The following is a 24,565-nucleotide window of genomic DNA, read 5'->3' on the forward strand; positions in this document are numbered from 1 at the left end:
GACAGGGCAGGGTGTTATTTTAATTTTCAGGGCTCACCTAAGCAGGGGGGAAGAAGAAGTTGCAGGGAGACCTGTTTCAGCTCTATGAAAAAAGGGAGGGGTGGACCCGCTACAGCTGAAATTAAGGTGGTTTGATGTTATCAGTGATCTATAACCAACATAAAAACTACTCAGGCTGATGCTGGTAGTTGTGGTGCTGGTGGTGCGCCCTGCGTTCAGTAACTAGACTGAAGAAGGGATTGTTGTCTTGTGTCTGCTACACAAATGTATGGTGTCAAAGTCATGTCAATTACTTGGGTTTTGTGCTCTCTGAAGGAGAAAGGAAAATCAGCCCACAACGCATACAGTCTGTATTGGGCCTGGTCACCCCAACTACCCAGAAGGAAATGTTATCTTTCTTGGGAATGGTAAATTACTGCAGACAGTGGATTTCTGATTGTTCCTATTATGATAACATTCTGAGACAAGCTACTCTCAGTGACAAACCCAAAGTCATACAATGGTCAAGTGAAATGTCAGCTGCATATGAAAAGTTAAAGTCAATGTTAGTTAAAAGTCCGGCTCTGGGCCTCCCCAACTGTGTTTTGCCATTCCACTTGTTTGCAAGGGACACCTGTAAGACTATGGCAGGCGTGCTAACACAATTTCATGGAGGCAAATTGCGACCTGTCGCATTCTTTTCCAAAGTAATGCCAGTCACTGTACAAGGAATGCCTGCGTGCCTTCGAGCACTGGCTGCCTGTGCAATGGTTGAAATGGCTGCCACACTCACGTTAGGACATTGCACTGTTCTCCACACTACACACAATGTCCTCACAATTCTCAAAGGCTTACATACACAGCATATGTCAGCTCAGAGACTCAGTGGATACGAGGTGCTCCTCCTAGGAAACCCATCTCTTGTCATAAAATATGCAACAAACACAGCAGGACCTGTTCCTGTACTCAATGCCCTTTTAGGCTTAAAAGAACCTGACGATGAACCTCCACCACCCCATGACTGCTCTCTGACTATCGACTCAGAAACTTCACCAAGAAGTGACATGTCGACTGTACCCATACCCGACGCCGACATAATTTTTGTTGACGGCTCTTGCAGTCGACCAAATGACAACACGTACCAGGCAGGCTACGCAGTAGTTAAACTTCCTCAAACTGTCCTTGAAGCAAAAGCAGTTCCTCTGCAATCAGCACAAGCTGCTGAACTAATTGCTCTCACTAGAGCTTGTCACTTGTACACAGGAAAACCTGTCACCATTTACACAGACTCCAAATATGCTTATGGCGTTGTTCACGACCATGGCATGATTTGGCAGCGCCGAGGCTTCACAGGCGCCGATGGGAAAGGCATCTCTCATGCCCAACTCATTTCTGATTTGTTACATGCAATCACATGCCTTCACACATTGCCATCCTCCACTGCAAAGCACACACCGGAGGAAAGGACGATATTTCGCGGGGCAATGCCCTTGCTGACACTGCTGCTAAACGTGCTGCCACTACATCCACATACAATCTCACACTGACCGTAATCTCGCCACCGTCATTAGATGACACATATTTACTTACGGAGCTACAGGCGGCTGCCTCTAACTCTGATTTATCAGATTGGACATATCCAATTCTGCAGAAGAATCCACGGACTGGATTAATCTGCAAAGAGGGGAAACCGTGCATCCCCCAAACAAGTGCTTCACTGTTCATAGCACACTACCACGGAGTAGGTCACCATAGTAAAACCACAACAACACTGCTCCTCACCAATGACTTTTATATTACAAATGCAAAAGAACTTGTAAACCAATATGTTAGCAGATGTATTGTGTGTCTTAGGAACAACCCAAATAACCCAGATAAAGCAAGACACCAGCATCTCCAGTATCCAACAACCCCGTTCACTCACCTGCAAATAGACTTTACCCATATACCAGGTACAGGAAAACAAGAATACGCTTTGGTCATAGTTGATATGTTCTCGCGATGGCCAGAAGCATTTCCAACAAAGTCCGAGGACGCAAAAACAGTTGCCCGTATTCTCACGCAGGAGATCATTCCGCGATGGGGATGCCCACTACAAATCAATAGTGATAAAGGATCAGCCTTTACTGCAAAAGTCACTGAAGCTTTAGTTAAAGCCTTGCAAATCCAATGGAAATTCCACATTCCATATCATCCCCAGAGTTCAGGTATCGTGGAACGCATGAACAGAACTCTAAAAGATAAACTGAGAAAAGCAACAGGCGGTACCTTCAGCAAATGGAAGGCAGTCCTTCCCATCATACTGGCTGAAATTAGAATGACGCCACAAAAGACTTTAGGATACTCCCCCTTTGAGATACTAATGGGTAGGCCTTTCCCCACACCCTGGGCGAAGAAACCATTAGTCATACAGGAAGGAGACTTGGAACTAATAAGGGATGAGTACGTAAGATCCCTAATACAGAAACTAGATGAGACTGAACAAAATGTTATTTTTAAAAATCCTTCTCATCCGCAGATACCAACTCACCCATTCAGGGTTGGAGATAAGGTCGTTGTGAAGATCCTGCCGAGAAACAAGAGCCCAGGAGACTTTGCATACGGACCAGAGACGGAAGTCATCACTGTAACCAGAATGGCTGTTCTTACAGACGAAGGACCGGTGTGGATACACGCATCCAGAGTAAAGAGAATCCCGAGTAACGTCCCGGATAGAGAACAGATCGAGGACGAGGTACTAACGAGGGTAGACAGCCCTGACCTCCACCCTGGAGAAGAACTGCCGGTTGCAGACACCGAAGACGAAGATTTACAAACTCCTGAAGCCGAGGGGGACTTTGAAAGAAATGATTCCCCCCGCCTTAGCCCTAGTGATTTTGCTAGGTCTTGCAGTATATATGCCCCTTGAAGCTGAAGTAGATATAACTCAAGATGACGAACTACTAACCCTATGGTATAATTCATCTAACACCCATGTTGCCACATTTGTCCTTGACTATTTTCAGTTCCCAGAACTAGCTAAAAAGAGAGAAAAAATTGATCAAGCCATGCGGTTTGATTCCCATTTAAGGTCTGAAATCATTTATATTTGTGTGACAAGTAATGACTGGGGACACAACTGCGATTATTGGGGGGCGGCAGCTTGGAATTCAGGGAACAAGTGGGGTTACCGCCCCACCGAGGCCCTGAACAGGAAAGACAAACATGACAGGGCCCTCATAGATAGAATGACTATCTCTAGGCCCACCACCAGCTGCACCTCCTCTAACGCAGATCGACCCCACGGGTACTGGAAACCTAAGACCCTTAAGCCCTGCCAGTTTACGATAAATATAGAAAACCCCAGCCCCCAAGACAGTGGCCTGTACGTATTTGGAATTTACTACCCCAGAGGTATAGGAGACTTGGGTCACCGACAAACCTTCCGTCTACAAGATATGTATAATGATAAAAACTATATCCCCAGTGCACAGAGGGGAAGGGACGACACAGGCAAGCCTCTTATGCCACACATAGTTAAGTTCAAGGATATGGTAGCCATTGATAACCCTACTTATGAAGATAGCATGGCTATGGAAACTGGATATTCAGATGTCAATTTTTGGTTAGAATGGATGAAGTACAATGCTCATAAAACTAATAATACTGATTGTTATGTATGTGCTAAATCTAGACCTCATCTAGGTACTGTCCCTCTGAACATACCAGAATCAGAGGATAAATGCTTTTTTACTCTGTACACTGGTAATAAGACATTAGATAATGAATGTGAGTCATGGAAAAGGAATTACCCCATTTTGTCTAAAAATACTAACCCAGGTAACACCATCACCATTTATCCAGGAAATTATACTTGTTACTATTCAAATACCACCAATGGAGTTGATCTGAAAGTATTCCCTGAATGATTCTGTGCCACTCGCAGATTCTTTGCTATGCCCATAATGAAAAAATCCCTTGGTGATATTTATTTTATTTGTGGTGATATGAAGATTAGAACCAGACTCGAAAACACATGGAAAGGAGAATGTGCCCTGGCTAAAATCATTATGCCTATCCACGTTCTACCCTCCAGCATTGAAATACCCACACCTGCACCCACAACAAAACCATTAGACATTATTAGAAGTAAAAGAGAAACACCTAAGGAAAGTTTTGATCCTCATGTGTATATCGACACTATTGGTGTCCCAAGAGGGGTCCCAGATGAGTTCAAAGCATGAGACGAAGTTGCTGCCGGCTTTGAATCACTGATACCCATTGTGACAATCAATAAGAATGTAGCATGGATAAATTATATGTACTATAATCAACAGAGATTTGTTAATGATACCAGAGATGCGTTGAAAGGTATTGCAGAACAGTTGGAAGCCACATCACAAATGACATTCCAGAATCGTATGGCTTTAGACATGATTCTTGCTGAGAAGGGAGGAACTTGTGTATATATTAGTAAGGTTGCAGGATGTTGTACGTACATACCTGACAACACAGGTGCCAATGGCAAAATAACCTTAGCTATTAAAAAATTAGAGGATCTCTCCATTGAACTCAAGAAGAACTCAGGTGTCTCTGACCCCTGGGCTGATTGGTTTGGATGGATGAACAATTGGAAACACGCACTTGCACAACTAGGCATCATTATCCTTGTAGTTTTGATATTCATTGTGATTACTGCTTATTGTGTTTTCCCACTTTGTAAAAAGGTAGCTTCTAAGTACCTTGATACTGCTACACCCACTATGTATACTGATTTGACACGTGGCCCCCCTACCCCCGAGGATTATGCTATGTACCTACAAGAACAACGAAAGAAGAAGAATCTACGTGTAAGAATCATGTAATATAACAAACATGATTCTAAGAGGGGATTGTAGGATTCTATGTGTACATAGCTGTCTTTATTATATCCTAAACGTCTGTTGTGTAACCTCTTTGTCTTTTGTCTGCTCCTTGACCTCCCCCCTCCCATCCCTGTTTTATGTCGAGTGCAAACTCTATTTGTCCAGTGTGCAAACTTCTTGCTGAGTACAAAAGTTTACCAAACATGTAGTTCTGCTGATGCAGTATCCCCCTACGTCAGAGCCACCCCTATGCACCACTTTTGGTCCAATTAAATGTATAGGTCAATGTTCATTTTCTTGTCTACTGATATATATACCTGTAATCTGTAACATTAAAGGCAGAGTTGTACCCTGCATACTTGGTCTTCGATTATTGATCATTACTATACAGGGTCTCTCTCTCACGGAATTCTAAGGAGTCATCACATTGAGGTCTATCAGGTAAAGGAGAGATAAAATTACATCTCCCAACACCCCTTTTTTAGTTTTTTTATTTGTATAACAAATGTGAGCAATGCTGGCCGGTTATTTTGCACATCTCACTGATTGGCACTAAAAGGGCTAATGCAGTATGCTTTATAATCATTGTAAATCAATTAACTGACTCCAATGACTCCCTCCCCCAATGCTTTCCTATACAGGTGCTTTTTTCTTACTTTATTTTTTTTGTTTAGGTTGATTCTCATTGTAGCGTTCGGAGTGACAACAGTAGAACATCTGCGGATACAGATTTTCTAAGTGATGAAGGTAATGCATAATCCTGGGAGTGTTGCCATCTATAAACACAGAACAAAGTTTGCTGGTTTACATAGGTCTGCCACCATTGTGTACTCTGCAATAAAACTGATTAATCATTCTAAAGCTGCACTAATAAATAGACTTGGAGTTCTTCCTATTCAGCACCCTTAAATATCTGTAGAGGAGTTTGCAGCGGCTTATTCGCCCACACATTCTCCATATCACAAGACCGCTGCTTCTGATTTGTTGTCCTGTATGCAGAAACTTGCAGCCTTTGTATTCCGCTAGAGCTGTAAGATGAGCCACAGGGCAGCCCCTGAGGAACTAATGATCATGATCAGTGGGAGATATATATATATATATATATATATATATATATATATATATATATATATATATATATATGTGTGTGTGTTGTGCTCATAAGCTTACTTACTCTAGCAGAATTTGTGATTTTCTGGCCATTTGTCAGGAATATGAATGATAACTCACAAACTTTTCTGTCACTCATGGTCAGTGGTTGGGTGAAGCTATTTATTTTCAAACAACTGTGTTTACTCTTTTTAAATCATAATGCCAGCAGAAACTACCTCGGCCTATATGCAAACCTCCAAAGCAGGAAAAAAGTATTCTAGTCTGAGTTGCGTGTTGTAACCCTGAAATTAAAACCAGCCTGACATCTATCGCTACTAAGTAATATTTGGCTTATGAACTTTTAAAGCCTTTTCGATTTTTCTTATGTGTCTTTAGCTTTAAAGCAGGCGTTCCCAATCTTTTTTTGAATCGCGGCACCCTAGAGCATGGGTCCTCAAACTGTGGCCCTCCAGATGTTGTGAAACTACAAATCCCAGCATGCCTTGCCACAGTTTTGCTATAAGGTAGTGTTAACACTGTGGCAAGGCATGCTGGGATTTGTAGTTTCACAACATCTGGAGGGCCGCAGTTTGAGGACCCATGCCCGGCCTAGAGTATCAGAATTTTTCCACGGCACCCCTAGGCCCGAAAAATATATAAAATTAAGTAAATTTTGTTTATGTGCTTCTTAGGATCAGTTATGTGGTAAAGGGCAGGATTTGCTTCTGTTTGTACACATATTTTATGATTGGCAGCCACCAGCACTGGTTTTGTCCATAAATAATCATGAATAATTTGAATTGGTCCAGGACCACCAACCCGAGGCACCCCAGGGAGCCACGGCACACAGTTTTAGAACCACTGCTTTAAAGCCTTACTTGGTACTTGAGTATTATCACGGCGCCCACTACGCCAAATGCTTAGATGGCTATTCTGCCTAGGGAAATCGCATGCCATTTTAGTGGCATGAGATTATAAAGTTAATTTATTCACTGCTCTCATCTCATCGCATGGCATCGCACCTCCCGCAAAATCGCATGTGACTTTTCTGGGATGACATTAGGTATAAATAGGTTTAATGCACACCCCTCCCCCACTATCCACACCACGTCGGCATGGAGTTGATTTTATATAGCGTGGCGAGCACAGCGGATTACTATACATGAATTCAGTGTCCCCCCGCTGCGCTCGCAACACACTATATAAAGTCAACTCCACGCCGACGTTGATAGTGGGGTAATGAAAGTCGGAGGACGCGTTCCGCCACCCCTCGCGGGGCTCTGCACTTGCCACGCTTCGGGTGGGGGGTGCGTTAAACCTGTTTTTAGGACATACAATCATATTATTGTATACCTAAAGTCATGGCATTCTACCCCAGGAAATCGCATGCGATCAAAAAATCGCATACGATGGCCTGGGGGCAAAAGCAGTGAATAAATTAACTTTACAAATCGCATTGCATGCCACTAAAATGCGATTTCCCTACGGTGCCGTACGTATGCTAATTGGGCGTCGTGATAATACACAAGTACCCCTTACTTTATCTAGGGGTTTACTCACCATAGGTGCAGGAACGGTCATCGTGGCTGTATCACTCTATTCTTCGGCTTCTGAATTTGTTCTGTTCTTCACCCTGTAGTTGCTGGAGGATTCTCAGAGTCTTCCAGAGTCCGTTCTGAAATCGAAGATTATTTCAGGCTTGATGGATCGATCAGATACTCTGTTTGGGTTTCCTTCTGTGAGATCTACAATGAGTGCATTTTTGATCTGCTAGATCCCATGTCGGGGCGCACATTTTATAAAAGAAAACAATTAAAGCTTGCCCAGGTTATTAAAGGATTCTCTCCTTTGTTAAAGGTGAGCTACTATTTTACCATGTTCTTATATATTAAGGTTTTTTCCTGCACATATTCAGTATCTAAAGTGAAGTATATGCAAAAAGTAAAGGTCACATTGGATGTGTTAATCCTCTATTATGCAACTGTATTGTATATGTATACTCTGTAGAAGGAATATAGTCTTCTGCTTATGTAAGTTTATTGCACATATGTGACCTGGAAAAGAAGTGCTGCTCTAGAATTATCCAGAGATGCCAGAAGCATGGGCTTTTTAACTGATTTTAAAATCCGGCCAGCTCATACAATCTTACCAAAGTCCTTTTGACTATTTCTTATGTACTACTGAATTTACCTCCATGTCTTCTAAAATAGTTGAAGGAAACCTAACTCGGTGGTTCCCAAACTTTTCTTCAATCCTGCCACCCTAGAGTCTCTATTTTATTCAAGACAAGTCCAAAAGTCGTTTTTTATTGATTTAAAAAAATGAAACCAAGTAATTGGTGCTTACTGGTTACACTTAAGTTCAGTTGTGGTTCTGAATGTTCACATTTTATGAATGGCAGCTGCCAGCACTTCTATAATATTATTATATATATACTTCGCTTTGACCATAAATCTTATTTTAATCTTGGACCACAGGGTGCCTAGGCTCACTGTTTGGGAATTACTAGTCTATTGCTTTACCAAGATGCTAGCCACACTTGTATGTATTACTGTGGGACCACAAATATGCACACAACTTAATAGCACAGGTTTTTTGTTTGTTTAGTTTTACATTATTTGAACCCCCCCCCCCAAACAAAAAATCGGTCATTAACCCCTTACTGGCAGAAACAGATGTTGATGAGCAGCCTACCAAGTGATAACACTACATGTATAACAACACCACAATCTGATGGCTCTGCACAATCATATGATTTCTGTATCACTATTTCTCACCCTGAACACCCTTTGTAGTAGTTTCTACAAATATCAGACTCCTGTTTATTTATTTTTTAAAGCTACAAAAATTAAAAATGCTGTGAATATATCTATGGGATTGCTCACACCCACTTTCCAAAAATGTATCTAGGTTACAGGATAATTTGGGTGGAATTGTCCTTTATTCTAAACTATCTGTCTTACAACATGGAGAAGTCGCAAATACACCTGCACTGTCTCCTTTAGGAGTAGTCCATTTTTATTTTTTCTGATTCTTTACAGGTCTCACCGTTATTGTCTTGAGTAAGCGAAGTTTACTACCCAGTATGAATTTGGGACCATTAATTCTGAATTTCTCAATTTAGCTAAAGTGGTTAATTTTCTTCTACGATCCCCATGGCAGCCATACTTAGGGATATTTCCCCTTTCCTCAGCTTAGACAGGGTGATTTTTTTCCACATAGGCTCCGTCCACCTCAGGTACATAAGCCTACTCCTCCCCTTCCTCTATGTCTTTTTTCCTGTCTCCTATAAGTTTAGACAGGGCAGGGTGTTATTTTAATTTTCAGGGCTCACCTAAGCAGGGGGGAAGAAGAAGTTGCAGGGAGACCTGTTTCAGCTCTATGAAAAAAGGGAGGGGTGGACCCGCTACAGCTGAAATTAAGGTGGTTTGATGTTATCAGTGATCTATAACCAACATAAAAACTACTCAGGCTGATGCTGGTAGTTGTGGTGCTGGTAGTGCGCCCTGCGTTCAGTAACTAGACTGAAGAAGGGATTGTTGTCTTGTGTCTGCTACACAAATGTATGGTGTCAAAGTCATGTCAATTACTTGGGTTTTGTGCTCTCTGAAGGAGAAAGGAAAATCAGCCCACAACGCATACAGTCTGTATTGGGCCTGGTCACCCCAACTACCCAGAAGGAAATGTTATCTTTCTTGGGAATGGTAAATTACTGCAGACAGTGGATTTCTGATTGTTCCTATTATGATAACATTCTGAGACAAGCTACTCTCAGTGACAAACCCAAAGTCATACAATGGTCAAGTGAAATGTCAGCTGCATATGAAAAGTTAAAGTCAATGTTAGTTAAAAGTCCGGCTCTGGGCCTCCCCAACTGTGTTTTGCCATTCCACTTGTTTGCAAGGGACACCTGTAAGACTATGGCAGGCGTGCTAACACAATTTCATGGAGGCAAATTGCGACCTGTCGCATTCTTTTCCAAAGTAATGCCAGTCACTGTACAAGGAATGCCTGCGTGCCTTCGAGCACTGGCTGCCTGTGCAATGGTTGTTGAAATGGCTGCCACACTCACGTTAGGACATTGCACTGTTCTCCACACTACACACAATGTCCTCACAATTCTCAAAGGCTTACATACACAGCATATGTCAGCTCAGAGACTCAGTGGATACGAGGTGCTCCTCCTAGGAAACCCATCTCTTGTCATAAAATATGCAACAAACACAGCAGGACCTGTTCCTGTACTCAATGCCCTTTTAGGCTTAAAAGAACCTGACGATGAACCTCCACCACCCCATGACTGCTCTCTGACTATCGACTCAGAAACTTCACCAAGAAGTGACATGTCGACTGTACCCATACCCGACGCCGACATAATTTTTGTTGACGGCTCTTGCAGTCGACCAAATGACAACACGTACCAGGCAGGCTACGCAGTAGTTAAACTTCCTCAAACTGTCCTTGAAGCAAAAGCAGTTCCTCTGCAATCAGCACAAGCTGCTGAACTAATTGCTCTCACTAGAGCTTGTCACTTGTACACAGGAAAACCTGTCACCATTTACACAGACTCCAAATATGCTTATGGCGTTGTTCACGACCATGGCATGATTTGGCAGCGCCGAGGCTTCACAGGCGCCGATGGGAAAGGCATCTCTCATGCCCAACTCATTTCTGATTTGTTACATGCAATCACATTGCCTTCACACATTGCCATCCTCCACTGCAAAGCACACACCGGAGGAAAGGACGATATTTCGCGGGGCAATGCCCTTGCTGACACTGCTGCTAAACGTGCTGCCACTACATCCACATACAATCTCACACTGACCGTAATCTCGCCACCGTCATTAGATGACACATATTTACTTACGGAGCTACAGGCGGCTGCCTCTAACTCTGATTTATCAGATTGGACATATCCAATTCTGCAGAAGAATCCACGGACTGGATTAATCTGCAAAGAGGGGAAACCGTGCATCCCCCAAACAAGTGCTTCACTGTTCATAGCACACTACCACGGAGTAGGTCACCAGAGTAAAACCACAACAACACTGCTCCTCACCAATGACTTTTATATTACAAATGCAAAAGAACTTGTAAACCAATATGTTAGCAGATGTATTGTGTGTCTTAGGAACAACCCAAATAACCCAGATAAAGCAAGACACCAGCATCTCCAGTATCCAACAACCCCGTTCACTCACCTGCAAATAGACTTTACCCATATACCAGGTACAGGAAAACAAGAATACGCTTTGGTCATAGTTGATATGTTCTCGCGATGGCCAGAAGCATTTCCAACAAAGTCCGAGGACGCAAAAACAGTTGCCCGTATTCTCACGCAGGAGATCATTCCGCGATGGGGATGCCCACTACAAATCAATAGTGATAAAGGATCAGCCTTTACTGCAAAAGTCACTGAAGCTTTAGTTAAAGCCTTGCAAATCCAATGGAAATTCCACATTCCATATCATCCCCAGAGTTCAGGTATCGTGGAACGCATGAACAGAACTCTAAAAGATAAACTGAGAAAAGCAACAGGCGGTACCTTTAGCAAATGGAAGGCAGTCCTTCCCATCATACTGGCTGAAATTAGAATGACGCCACAAAAGACTTTAGGATACTCCCCCTTTGAGATACTAATGGGTAGGCCTTTCCCCACACCCTGGGCGAAGAAACCATTAGTCATACAGGAAGGAGACTTGGAACTAATAAGGGATGAGTACGTAAGATCCCTAATACAGAAACTAGATGAGACTGAACAAAATGTTATTTTTAAAAATCCTTCTCATCCGCAGATACCAACTCACCCATTCAGGGTTGGAGATAAGGTCGTTGTGAAGATCCTGCCGAGAAACAAGAGCCCAGGAGACTTTGCATACGGACCAGAGACGGAAGTCATCGCTGTAACCAGAATGGCTGTTCTTACAGACGAAGGACCGGTGTGGATACACGCATCCAGAGTAAAGAGAATCCCGAGTAACGTCCCGGATAGAGAACAGATCGAGGACGAGGTACTAACGAGGGTAGACAGCCCTGACCTCCACCCTGGAGAAGAACTGCCGGTTGCAGACACCGAAGACGAAGATTTACAAACTCCTGAAGCCGAGGGGGACTTTGAAAGAAATGATTCCCCCCGCCTTAGCCCTAGTGATTTTGCTAGGTCTTGCAGTATATATGCCCCTTGAAGCTGAAGTAGATATAACTCAAGATGACGAACTACTAACCCTATGGTATAATTCATCTAACACCCATGTTGCCACATTTGTGCTTGACTATTTTCAGTTCCCAGAACTAGCTAAAAAGAGAGAAAAAATTGATCAAGCCATGCGGTTTGATTCCCATTTAAGGTCTGAAATCATTTATATTTGTGTGACAAGTAATGACTGGGGACACAACTGCGATTATTGGGGGGCGGCAGCTTGGAATTCAGGGAACAAGTGGGGTTACCGCCCCACCGAGGCCCTGAACAGGAAAGACAAACATGACAGGGCCCTCATAGATAGAATGACTATCTCTAGGCCCACCACCAGCTGCACCTCCTCTAACGCAGATCGACCCCACGGGTACTGGAAACCTAAGACCCTTAAGCCCTGCCAGTTTACGATAAATATAGAAAACCCCAGCCCCCAAGACAGTGGCCTGTACGTATTTGGAATTTACTACCCCAGAGGTATAGGAGACTTGGGTCACCGACAAACCTTCCGTCTACAAGATATGTATAATGATAAAAACTATATCCCCAGTGCACAGAGGGGAAGGGACGACACAGGCAAGCCTCTTATGCCACACATAGTTAAGTTCAAGGATATGGTAGCCATTGATAACCCTACTTATGAAGATAGCATGGCTATGGAAACTGGATATTCAGATGTCAATTTTTGGTTAGAATGGATGAAGTACAATGCTCATAAAACTAATAATACTGATTGTTATGTATGTGCTAAATCTAGACCTCATCTAGGTACTGTCCCTCTGAACATACCAGAATCAGAGGATAAATGCTTTTTTACTCTGTACACTGGTAATAAGACATTAGATAATGAATGTGAGTCATGGAAAAGGAATTACCCCATTTTGTCTAAAAATACTAACCCAGGTAACACCATCACCATTTATCCAGGAAATTATACTTGTTACTATTCAAATACCACCAATGGAGTTGATCTGAAAGTATTCCCTGAATGATTCTGTGCCACTCGCAGATTCTTTGCTATGCCCATAATGAAAAAATCCCTTGGTGATATTTATTTTATTTGTGGTGATATGAAGATTAGAACCAGACTCGAAAACACATGGAAAGGAGAATGTGCCCTGGCTAAAATCATTATGCCTATCCACGTTCTACCCTCCAGCATTGAAATACCCACACCTGCACCCACAACAAAACCATTAGACATTATTAGAAGTAAAAGAGAAACACCTAAGGAAAGTTTTGATCCTCATGTGTATATCGACACTATTGGTGTCCCAAGAGGGGTCCCAGATGAGTTCAAAGCATGAGACGAAGTTGCTGCCGGCTTTGAATCACTGATACCCATTGTGACAATCAATAAGAATGTAGCATGGATAAATTATATGTACTATAATCAACAGAGATTTGTTAATGATACCAGAGATGCGTTGAAAGGTATTGCAGAACAGTTGGAAGCCACATCACAAATGACATTCCAGAATCGTATGGCTTTAGACATGATTCTTGCTGAGAAGGGAGGAACTTGTGTATATATTAGTAAGGTTGCAGGATGTTGTACGTACATACCTGACAACACAGGTGCCAATGGCAAAATAACCTTAGCTATTAAAAAATTAGAGGATCTCTCCATTGAACTCAAGAAGAACTCAGGTGTCTCTGACCCCTGGGCTGATTGGTTTGGATGGATGAACAATTGGAAACACGCACTTGCACAACTAGGCATCATTATCCTTGTAGTTTTGATATTCATTGTGATTACTGCTTATTGTGTTTTCCCACTTTGTAAAAAGGTAGCTTCTAAGTACCTTGATACTGCTACACCCACTATGTATACTGATTTGACACGTGGCCCCCCTACCCCCGAGGATTATGCTATGTACGTACAAGAACAACGAAAGAAGAAGAATCTACGTGTAAGAATCATGTAATATAACAAACATGATTCTAAGAGGGGATTGTAGGATTCTATGTGTACATAGCTGTCTTTATTATATCCTAAACGTCTGTTGTGTAACCTCTTTGTCTTTTGTCTGCTCCTTGACCTCCCCCCTCCCATCCCTGTTTTATGTCGAGTGCAAACTCTATTTGTCCAGTGTGCAAACTTCTTGCTGAGTACAAAAGTTTACCAAACATGTAGTTCTGCTGATGCAGTATCCCCCTACGTCAGAGCCACCCCTATGCACCACTTTTGGTCCAATTAAATGTATAGGTCAATGTTCATTTTCTTGTCTACTGATATATATACCTGTAATCTGTAACATTAAAGGCAGAGTTGTACCCTGCATACTTGGTCTTCGATTATTGATCATTACTATACAGGGTCTCTCTCTCACGGAATTCTAAGGAGTCATCACATTGAGGTCTATCAGGTAAAGGAGAGATAAAATTACATCTCCCAACACCCCTTTTTTAGTTTTTTTATTTGTATAACAAATGTGAGCAATGCTGGCCGGTTATTTTGCACATCTCACTGATTGGCACTAAAAGGGCTAATGCAGTATGCTTTATAATCATTGTAAATCAATTAACTGACTCCAATGACTCCCTCCCCCAATGCTTTCCTATACAGGTGCTTTTTTCTTACTTTATTTTTTTTGTTTAGGTTGATTCTCATTGTAGCGTTCGGAGTGACAACAGTAGAACATCTGCGGATACAGATTTTCTAAGTGATGAAGGTAATGCATAATCCTGGGAGTGTTGCCATCTATAAACACAGAACAAAGTTTGCTGGTTTACATAGGTCTGCCACCATTGTGTACTCTGCAATAAAACTGATTAATCATTCTAAAGCTGCACTAATAAATAGACTTGGAGTTCTTCCTATTCAGCACCCTTAAATATCTGTAGAGGAGTTTGCAGCGGCTTATTCGCCCACACATTCTCCATATCATAAGACCGCTGCTTCTGATTTGTTGTCCTGTATGCAGAAACTTGCAGCCTTTGTATTCCGCTAGAGCTGTAAGATGAGCCACAGGGCAGCCCCTGAGGAACTAATGATCATGATCAGTGGGAGATATATATATATATATATATATATATGTGTGTGTTGTGCTCATAAGCTTACTTACTCTAGCAGAATTTGTGATTTTCTGGCCATTTGTCAGGAATATGAATGATAACTCACAAACTTTTCTGTCACTCATGGTCAGTGGTTGGGTGAAGCTATTTATTTTCAAACAACTGTGTTTACTCTTTTTAAATCATAATGCCAGCAGAAACTACCTCGGCCTATATGCAAACCTCCAAAGCAGGAAAAAAGTATTCTAGTCTGAGTTGCGTGTTGTAACCCTGAAATTAAAACCAGCCTGACATCTATCGCTACTAAGTAATATTTGGCTTATGAACTTTTAAAGCCTTTTCGATTTTTCTTATGTGTCTTTAGCTTTAAAGCAGGCGTTCCCAATCTTTTTTTGAATCGCGGCACCCTAGAGCATGGGTCCTCAAACTGTGGCCCTCCAGATGTTGTGAAACTACAAATCCCAGCATGCCTTGCCACAGTTTTGCTATAAGGTAGTGTTAACACTGTGGCAAGGCATGCTGGGATTTGTAGTTTCACAACATCTGGAGGGCCGCAGTTTGAGGACCCATGCCTGGCCTAGAGTATCAGAATTTTTCCACGGCACCCCTAGGGCCGAAAAATATATAAAATTAAGTAAATTTTGTTTATGTGCTTCTTAGGATCAGTTATGTGGTAAAGGGCAGGATTTGCTTCTGTTTGTACACATATTTTATGATTGGCAGCCACCAGCACTGGTTTTGTCCATAAATAATCATGAATAATTTGAATTGGTCCAGGACCACCAACCCGAGGCACCCCAGGGAGCCACGGCACACAGTTTTAGAACCACTGCTTTAAAGCCTTACTTGGTACTTGAGTATTATCACGGCGCCCACTACGCCAAATGCTTAGATGGCTATTCTGCCTAGGGAAATCGCATGCCATTTTAGTGGCATGAGATTATAAAGTTAATTTATTCACTGCTCTCATCTCATCGCATGGCATCGCACCTCCCGCAAAATCGCATGCGACTTTTCTGGGATGACATTAGGTATAAATAGGTTTAATGCACACCCCTCCCCCACTATCCACACCACGTCGGCATGGAGTTGATTTTATATAGCGTGGCGAGCACAGCGGATTACTATACATGAATTCAGTGTCCCCCCGCTGCGCTCGCAACACACTATATAAAGTCAACTCCACGCCGACGTTGATAGTGGGGTAATGAAAGTCGGAGGACGCGTTCCGCCACCCCTCGCGGGGCTCTGCACTTGCCACGCTTCGGGTGGGGGGTGCGTTAAACCTGTTTTTAGGACATACAATCATATTATTGTATACCTAAAGTCATGGCATTCTACCCCAGGAAATCGCATGCGATCAAAAAATCGCATACGATGGCCTGGGGGCAAAAGCAGTGAATAAATTAACTTTACAAATCGCATTGCATGCCACTAAAATGCGATTTCCCTACGGTGCCGTACGTATGCTAATTGGGCGTCGTGATAATACACAAGTACCCCTTACTTTATCTAGGGGTTTACTCACCATAGGTGCAGGAACGGTCATCGTGGCTGTATCACTCTATTCTTCGGCTTCTGAATTTGTTCTGTTCTTCACCCTGTAGTTGCTGGAGGATTCTCAGAGTCTTCCAGAGTCCGTTCTGAAATCGAAGATTATTTCAGGCTTGATGGATCGATCAGATACTCTGTTTGGGTTTCCTTCTGTGAGATCTACAATGAGTGCATTTTTGATCTGCTAGATCCCATGTCGGGGCGCACATTTTATAAAAGAAAACAATTAAAGCTTGCCCAGGTTATTAAAGGATTCTCCTTTGTTAAAGGTGAGCTACTATTTTACCATGTTCTTATATATTAAGGTTTTTTCCTGCACATATTCAGTATCTAAAGTGAAGTATATGCAAAAAAGTAAAGGTCACATTGGATGTGTTAATCCTCTATTATGCAACTGTATTGTATATGTATACTCTGTAGAAGGAATATAGTCTTCTGCTTATGTAAGTTTATTGCACATATGTGACCTGGAAAAGAAGTGCTGCTCTAGAATTATCCAGAGATGCCAGAAGCATGGGGCTTTTTAACTGATTTTAAAATCCGGCCAGCTCATACAATCTTACCAAAGTCCTTTTGACTATTTCTTATGTACTACTGAATTTACCTCCATGTCTTCTAAAATAGTTGAAGGAAACCTAACTCGGTGGTTCCCAAACTTTTCTTCAATCCTGCCACCCTAGAGTCTCTATTTTATTCAAGACAAGTCCAAAAGTCGTTTTTTATTGATTTAAAAAAATGAAACCAAGTAATTGGTGCTTACTGGTTACACTTAAGTTCAGTTGTGGTTCTGAATGTTCACATTTTATGAATGGCAGCTGCCAGCACTTCTATAATATTATTATATATATACTTCGCTTTGACCATAAATCTTATTTTAATCTTGGACCCCAGGGTGCCTAGGCTCACTGTTTGGGAATTACTAGTCTATTGCTTTACCAAGATGCTAGCCACACTTGTATGTATTACTGTGGGACCACAAATATGCACACAACTTAATAGCACAGGTTTTTTGTTTGTTTAGTTTTACATTATTTGAACCCCCCCCCCCCCCAAACAAAAAATCGGTCATTAACCCCTTACTGGCAGAAACAGATGTTGATGAGCAGCCTACCAAGTGATAACACTACATGTATAACAACACCACAATCTGATGGCTCTGCACAATCATATGATTTCTGTATCACTATTTCTCACCCTGAACACCCTTTGTAGTAGTTTCTACAAATATCAGACTCCTGTTTATTTATTTTTTAAAGCTACAAAAATTAAAAATGCTGTGAATATATCTATGGGATTGCTCACACCCACTTTCCAAAAATGTATCTAGGTTACAGGATAATTTGGGTGGAATTGTCCTTTATTCTAAACTATCTGTCTTACAACATGGAGAAGTCTCAAATACACCTGCACTGTCTCCTTTAGGAGTAGTCCATTTTTATTTTTTCTGATTCTTTACAGGTCTCACCGTTATTGTCTTGAGTAAGCGAAGTTTACTACCCAGTATGAATTTGGGACCATTAATTCTGAATTTCTCAATTTAGCTAAAGTGGTTAATTTTCTTCTACGATCCCCATGGCAGCCATACTTAGGGATATTTCCCCTTTCCTCAGCTTAGACAGGGTGATTTTTTTCCACATAGGCTCCGTCCACCTCAGGTACATAAGCCTACTCCTCCCCTTCCTCTATGTCTTTTTTCCTGTCTCCTATAAGTTTAGACAGGGCAGGGTGTTATTTTAATTTTCAGGGCTCACCTAAGCAGGGGGGAAGAAGAAGTTGCAGGGAGACCTGTTTCAGCTCTATGAAAAAAGGGAGGGGTGGACCCGCTACAGCTGAAATTAAGGTGGTTTGATGTTATCAGTGATCTATAACCAACATAAAAACTACTCAGGCTGATGCTGGTAGTTGTGGTGCTGGTGGTGCGCCCTGCGTTCAGTAACTAGACTGAAGAAGGGATTGTTGTCTTGTGTCTGCTGGAGAGGCAAACCAAGGACAGTGAACGCTTTGTGGGCGCACTCTTTACTTAATATCTTGAATGTATATAGTGGAATTAATTTTAAATTTAACTTTTAATGAGAACCGCTTAAAAAAGTGGGGCGCAATGAAAATAAAGCATATAATATTGGTGAGAGGTGGGATGGTTCCGCGCTAACCTAATTTTTTCAGCTGCTCCTATAAATTGATTAACTAGTAAATTGGTAAAAGAAGCGCTCTTAAAATGAAATGGATAAGTGAAAAGATCAATTAGTATTTAAAATAATATTGAGATACTGAATATAAGAATAAGTGTGAGTGGTACCTGTAATGAAAAAATGTGGCGATTAGTTGCAATGTTTACACCCTTTTGGGGAGTTTTTGCGTTTTTTGTTGGTATTTTACGTTTTGGTTAAAAGATGGGAAATACTCCGTGCGGCACTGTCCCTAACTATCCCTAGGTACCTTCCTTCCGTGTTGTTAACTTCTGCGGGAGACGGAGCTGAGATGGTTTGTAAAAGTCAGGCTTGCCACGCGTCCGTGGTAGCTGCTGCGATGTTTCCTCCGTCTTCTACCGTCAGCCGGAAGTTGCCGGAAGTCCTTGCGGCGTGTTGTACGAGGTCACCGCGGGTAGTCGGATCAGCGTGCCGCTGGAGATGGAGATGTGGGGGTAGTTCTCCAACGCGTTTCATGCGTCTTGGCGCACTTTTTCAAGGACTTGAAAAAGTGCGCCAAGACGCATGAAACGCGTTGGAGAACTACCCCCACATCTCCATCTCCAGCGGCACGCTGATCCGACTACCCGCGGTGACCTCGTACAACACGCCGCAAGGACTTCCGGCAACTTCCGGCTGACGGTAGAAGACGGAGGAAACATCGCAGCAGCTACCACGGACGCGTGGCAAGCCTGACTTCTACAAACCATCTCAGCTCCGTCTCCCGCAGAAGTTAACAACACGGAAGGAAGGTACCTAGGGATAGTTAGGGACAGTGCCGCACGGAGTATTTCCCATCTTTTAACCAAAACGTAAAATACCAACAAAAAACGCAAAAACTCCCCAAAAGGGTGTAAACATTGCAACTAATCGCCACATTTTTTCATTACAGGTACCACTCACACTTATTCTTATATTCAGTATCTCAATATTATTTTAAATACTAATTGATCTTTTCACTTATCCATTTCATTTTAAGAGCGCTTCTTTTACCAATATAATATTGGTGGTTTTGTTGTGTGGTTGTCTTTTATTGATATTAAATACTATCATCCAAATACATCATTTTGGACCACACTTTTATATATCATTTACTGCATGTAATCAACACAGGTATGTAGACCTGGGTGACAGTAGGCCGCAGAAATGAGTTGATCCCCCGGGATGAGGATTCATTTTTAGGGGGGTTTTGGAGGCTACCCCACGTCACTAGTCAAGAAAATTTGATTGCTAATAGTACGGTTTTAGAACACTGATAGTAGGCGGCTCCAAAGCTGCTTATCTGGTGATCGTGCAACCCCAGATGGATAATACCACACCTGGACTTCTCCAGGGGTCTCCCACCCGGATACTGTCCAGGCCCTTCACTGCTTGGCTTCCAAGTTCGGAAGGGTTTTGGGCAGACCAGTGAGGTATGGTGGTATAATAGGTAGGGGTGCCAATCACAGACAGCTGCTCCAGTTAACTATCAGTATCACATATAATTGCACAGATAAATATTCTTAAAATACCCCTCAAGACTTTAGTGGCACATTGTAATTAAATAGGTGGTACGAGAGTGGATAGTATATCACAGTGCAGACATATACAAGGTACCTTGATGCTATCAAGAAATATATGAAGTAACGATATTAAGCTGATATCGCACAGTGGATTTGATCAAGGTCAAATATGCACAGTTGCACTTATGAATAAACAGTTCCTCTGAGTTGTATTGCCACGGTTGAGTCACAAAAGAAAACAGTACATAAAGGTTAGTCACAATGTATCAGTGTGACAAAAAAAGGAAACATTGGGGCTGAGAATTGTCTGTAGCAGTTACTGATACCTGTGGGCTGACTACAGTGGTTTAGGATTCTGTCACTGGTATTGAGTTTAAATTTCTCCAATTTGATCTGATTTACCCAGCAGTGTTTTGTGGCTATCATGGTTAGCAGTTGGTGCGCTGTAAAATATGCAGTTAGAGTCTCTCACACATAATCTGAATCAATGGCATGAATTGCACAGTCAAGATAGAGTGGGTAAATATAGGGGGGAGCAGCGCTCAGAGGCAATGCCGTCCGAGATTGCCCCTGTACCTGAACCTGCTTGTGAACCCTGCAGGTAACTAGAGTATCCTGCGCACGGTCCTTCACCAACACCCAAGTTCACCACTAGCCCTAACCAGCCCAAACTGTGAAAAACCCCATGTCGACCTTTTGACTGTCGACCTAGACATTGTCGAGCTAATGACCTTTCCACCTAGAACCATGTCGACATTTTCCCATGTCGACCTAATGGTGTCAACCTAATGACTGTCGACCATCATGCTGTAGACCCAATTTAGGGTAACGGTGGTGTGGGGTGTGGTGCCCCTGGACTGGTTGGGCTGGGTGGCTTTAGTGCGGCATGCCCTTACATTCCATTAACACTTTTCCCTCACTAACACTCTCTCTCTCCTATTTTAATTACATTTCATTTATCTCTCCCTTTATGTATAGCTTCGGCTTCCTATCACTAATTATTAACACTTAGTATCTCACTGGCATGCCGCACTGGGCCTCCTAGCTTATGATAGTTTTTGGGGTGCCACACCCTGCACCTAGATATAGCGCTAGGGACCCCCAATATACAGAGAAGCCTTGACGCGGCTTGGGGGCATATCATACACCTGCGCAGGTATATGTAACCAATATCTCTGAATTCTATTATCATGTAGTGTTCAAGATTGGTTGCTAAAACTATTCAGTGTGCCGAGGGAACCAATGTCTTGTTACTTACTAAGTATTAACCCCTCCCTTGCATGCACCTGAAAAGTTTTACTGAACTAATTTGAGCATCTACCACTATCTGTATGTATGTTGTGAGAGGCAGAGAGGAGCTTGCATTAGGACTAGATGCAGGTCCTGATATGCCACATGGAGTAGTCTGGGGTTGCTCCAAGGTAGGTAGCTCTTAGTTCAGATATACCAAGTAAGGAGCCATTATCATGTGGCGCCTTGCTGACTAATTGTAAACCCAATTTAGGGTAACAGTGGTGTGGGGTGTGGTGCCACTGGACTGGTTGGGCTGGGTGGCTTTAGTGCGGCATGCCCTTACATTCTATTAACACTTTTCCCATACTAATTTGAGCATCTACCACTATCTGTATGTAGCCACAAAACACTGCTGGGTAAATCAGATCAAATTGGAGTAATTTAAACTCAATACCATCTAGCCAACTACAGTGTCAGAATCCTAAACCACTGTAGTCAGCCTACAGGTATCAGTAACTGCTACAGACAATTCTCAGCCCCAATGTCTCCTTTTTTTGTCACACTGATACATTGTGACTAACCTTTATGTACTGTTTTCTTTTGTGACTCAACCGTGGCAATACAACTCAGAGGAACTGTTTTTTCATAAGTGCAACTGTGCATATTTGACCTTGATCAAATCCACTGTGCGATATCAGCTTAATATCGTTACTTCATATATTTCTTGATAGCAGTGAAGGGCCTGGACAGTATCCGGGTGGGAGACCCCTGGAGAAGTCCAGGTGTGGTATTATCCATCTGGGGTCGCACGATCACCAGATAAGCAGCTTTGGAGCCGCCTACTATCAGTGTTCTAAAACCGTACTATTAGCAATCAAATTTTCTTGACTAGTGACGTGGGGTAGCCTCCAAAACCCCCCTAAAAATGAATCCTCATCCCGGGGGATCAACTCATTTCTGCGGCCTACTGTCACCCAGGTCTACATACCTGTGTTGATTACATGCAGTAAATGATATATAAAAGTGTGGTCCAAAATGATGTATTTGGATGATAGTATTTAATATCAATAAAAGACAACCACACAACAATACCACCAATATTATATGCTTTATTTTCATTGCGCCCCACTTTTTTAAGCGGTTCTCATTAAAAGTTAAATTTTAAATTAATTCCACTATATACATTCAAGATATTAAGTAAAGAGTGCGCCCACAAAGCGTTCACTGTCCTTGGTTTGCCTCTCCAGCAGACACAAGACAACAATCCCTGTTTCAGCTCTACCCTGCACTTATAGATAGACGTCAGCAGCGCATAGGAGAATTCACCTGTCAGCGGCGATGTTTCCCCGTCTGTCACGGTAAGCTCTGGGTCAGCTGAGCGGCAAGTCACATCCCCGTTCCAGCGTCCAGCTTGTTGCAGTTTCTAGCGCGTCTCCTCTGGCTGAGTTCACAGGGAGACAGCGGTACATGCCGACAGCGGTACATGCCGGCAGTGTTACACGCCGGAGCGCGTGTACCGGAAGTGAAGTCCCGGATATTGCGCCCAGAGGGCGGCTCAATGAGGGGCATTTTAACAGGTCTAGTGACCTGTGCGAGAGAGTACTTCCGGGTATACAGCTGGGGATAAAAATCAAGCAGCCCATGCTGGTTTATTCAGTTGTTCGGCGGTCTCAGTGTGTACTGGAGTGTCTGCTGTTGCTGCGCATCATGGATCCTTCCCCCCATAAGACTGATACTGCTCTAGCGAGGTGAGCCTGCAGATGGTTTTTTGTGTCGAGTGATGAAGGAGCTGATTGCTAAGGAATGGTTTTCAGTGGATAGAAGATTGGGTAAGATACCCAGGATAGAAAAGATTTATCCATTTAAAGATGAGCAGCTATTAAGCTGGTGCGAAGTACCTAAAGTAGATGCTGCGGTGGCGAAAGTTACCTCTAAGACCACGATTCCTTTAGAGGATGGTGCTTCCTTTAAGGATACCATGGAGAAAAGAATTGAGAATTCATTGAAGAAAACACACATGGCATCATCCATTTCTATGAGAGCAGGCATAGCAGTGGCTTCGTCAACTAGAGCGCTCAGATTATGGAGTACTGAAATGCACAAAGATATAGAGGATAAAATATCAAGGCAGTACTTGTTGAAAAATTTTGAGATTATGCAAAAGACTATACAATATATATGTGAAGCTTCTCTAGACATAGTTGCTTTCTCTGCTAAATCTGTAGGAGCAGGGGTAGTGGCGAGAAGAGCTCTCTGGTTGAAGAATTGGAGTGCGAATGCAAATTCAAAGAATAGCCTAGCGTCACTACCCTTTGAGGGAAATTTTTTGTTCGGGGCGAAATTGGATGCTATGATCCAAAGAATAACTGGAGGAAAATCCGTTCGCCTGCCCCAGGATAAGAAAAATAAATTTCCTATTCCTACTTCATCTAGACAGCAATTCAGAGACGCCAGAAGTTACCGACCGGGGCGCCAGTATAATAGAAGAGGAGGTGCTCTGTCACGTAGTTCCTTTCGAGGTGCGAACAGAGGAAATCCAAGACAATGACTATCGTCAATCGGGTCAGGTGGGGGCGAGACTCTTAGACTTCGCAAGCATATGGGAAGAATCTATCCACGACAAGTGGGTGATCACAGTCGTGAAACAGGGTTATCATTTAGAATTCCAACATTATCAACCAGCAAACAAGTTTATGAAGTCTCGTCCTCCAGAAAACAGGATGGAGAGAGTAGCTCTAACAAAGATAGTGGACCAATTGATACAATCAAGAGCAATAGAAATTGTACCAAGGGCGCATTGGAAGAAAGGGTTTTACTCAAATCTTTTTTTAGTAAAAAAGCACTCAGGCGATTTCAGATCTATCCTAGATCTAAGAAAACTAAATATGTATCTGAAAAAGACAAGATTCAAGATGGAAACTCTAACATCCATACTGGCAGGGATCAAGAAGAACGATTTCT

The 24,565-nt window shown here is 42.5% G+C and overlaps 1 pseudogene; it reads right to left on the bottom strand.

The window, feature by feature from the left end:
* Positions 1-20,176: 20,176 nt before the first annotated feature.
* LOC146029789 (5S ribosomal RNA) lies at positions 20,177-20,295 on the bottom strand (annotated as a pseudogene).
* Positions 20,296-24,565: the final 4,270 nt, after the last annotated feature.

Source organism: Crinia signifera, chromosome 8 (genome assembly GCF_055691185.1).
Source record: "Crinia signifera chromosome 8, ASM5569118v1, whole genome shotgun sequence".
NCBI lineage: Eukaryota > Metazoa > Chordata > Amphibia > Anura > Myobatrachidae > Crinia > Crinia signifera.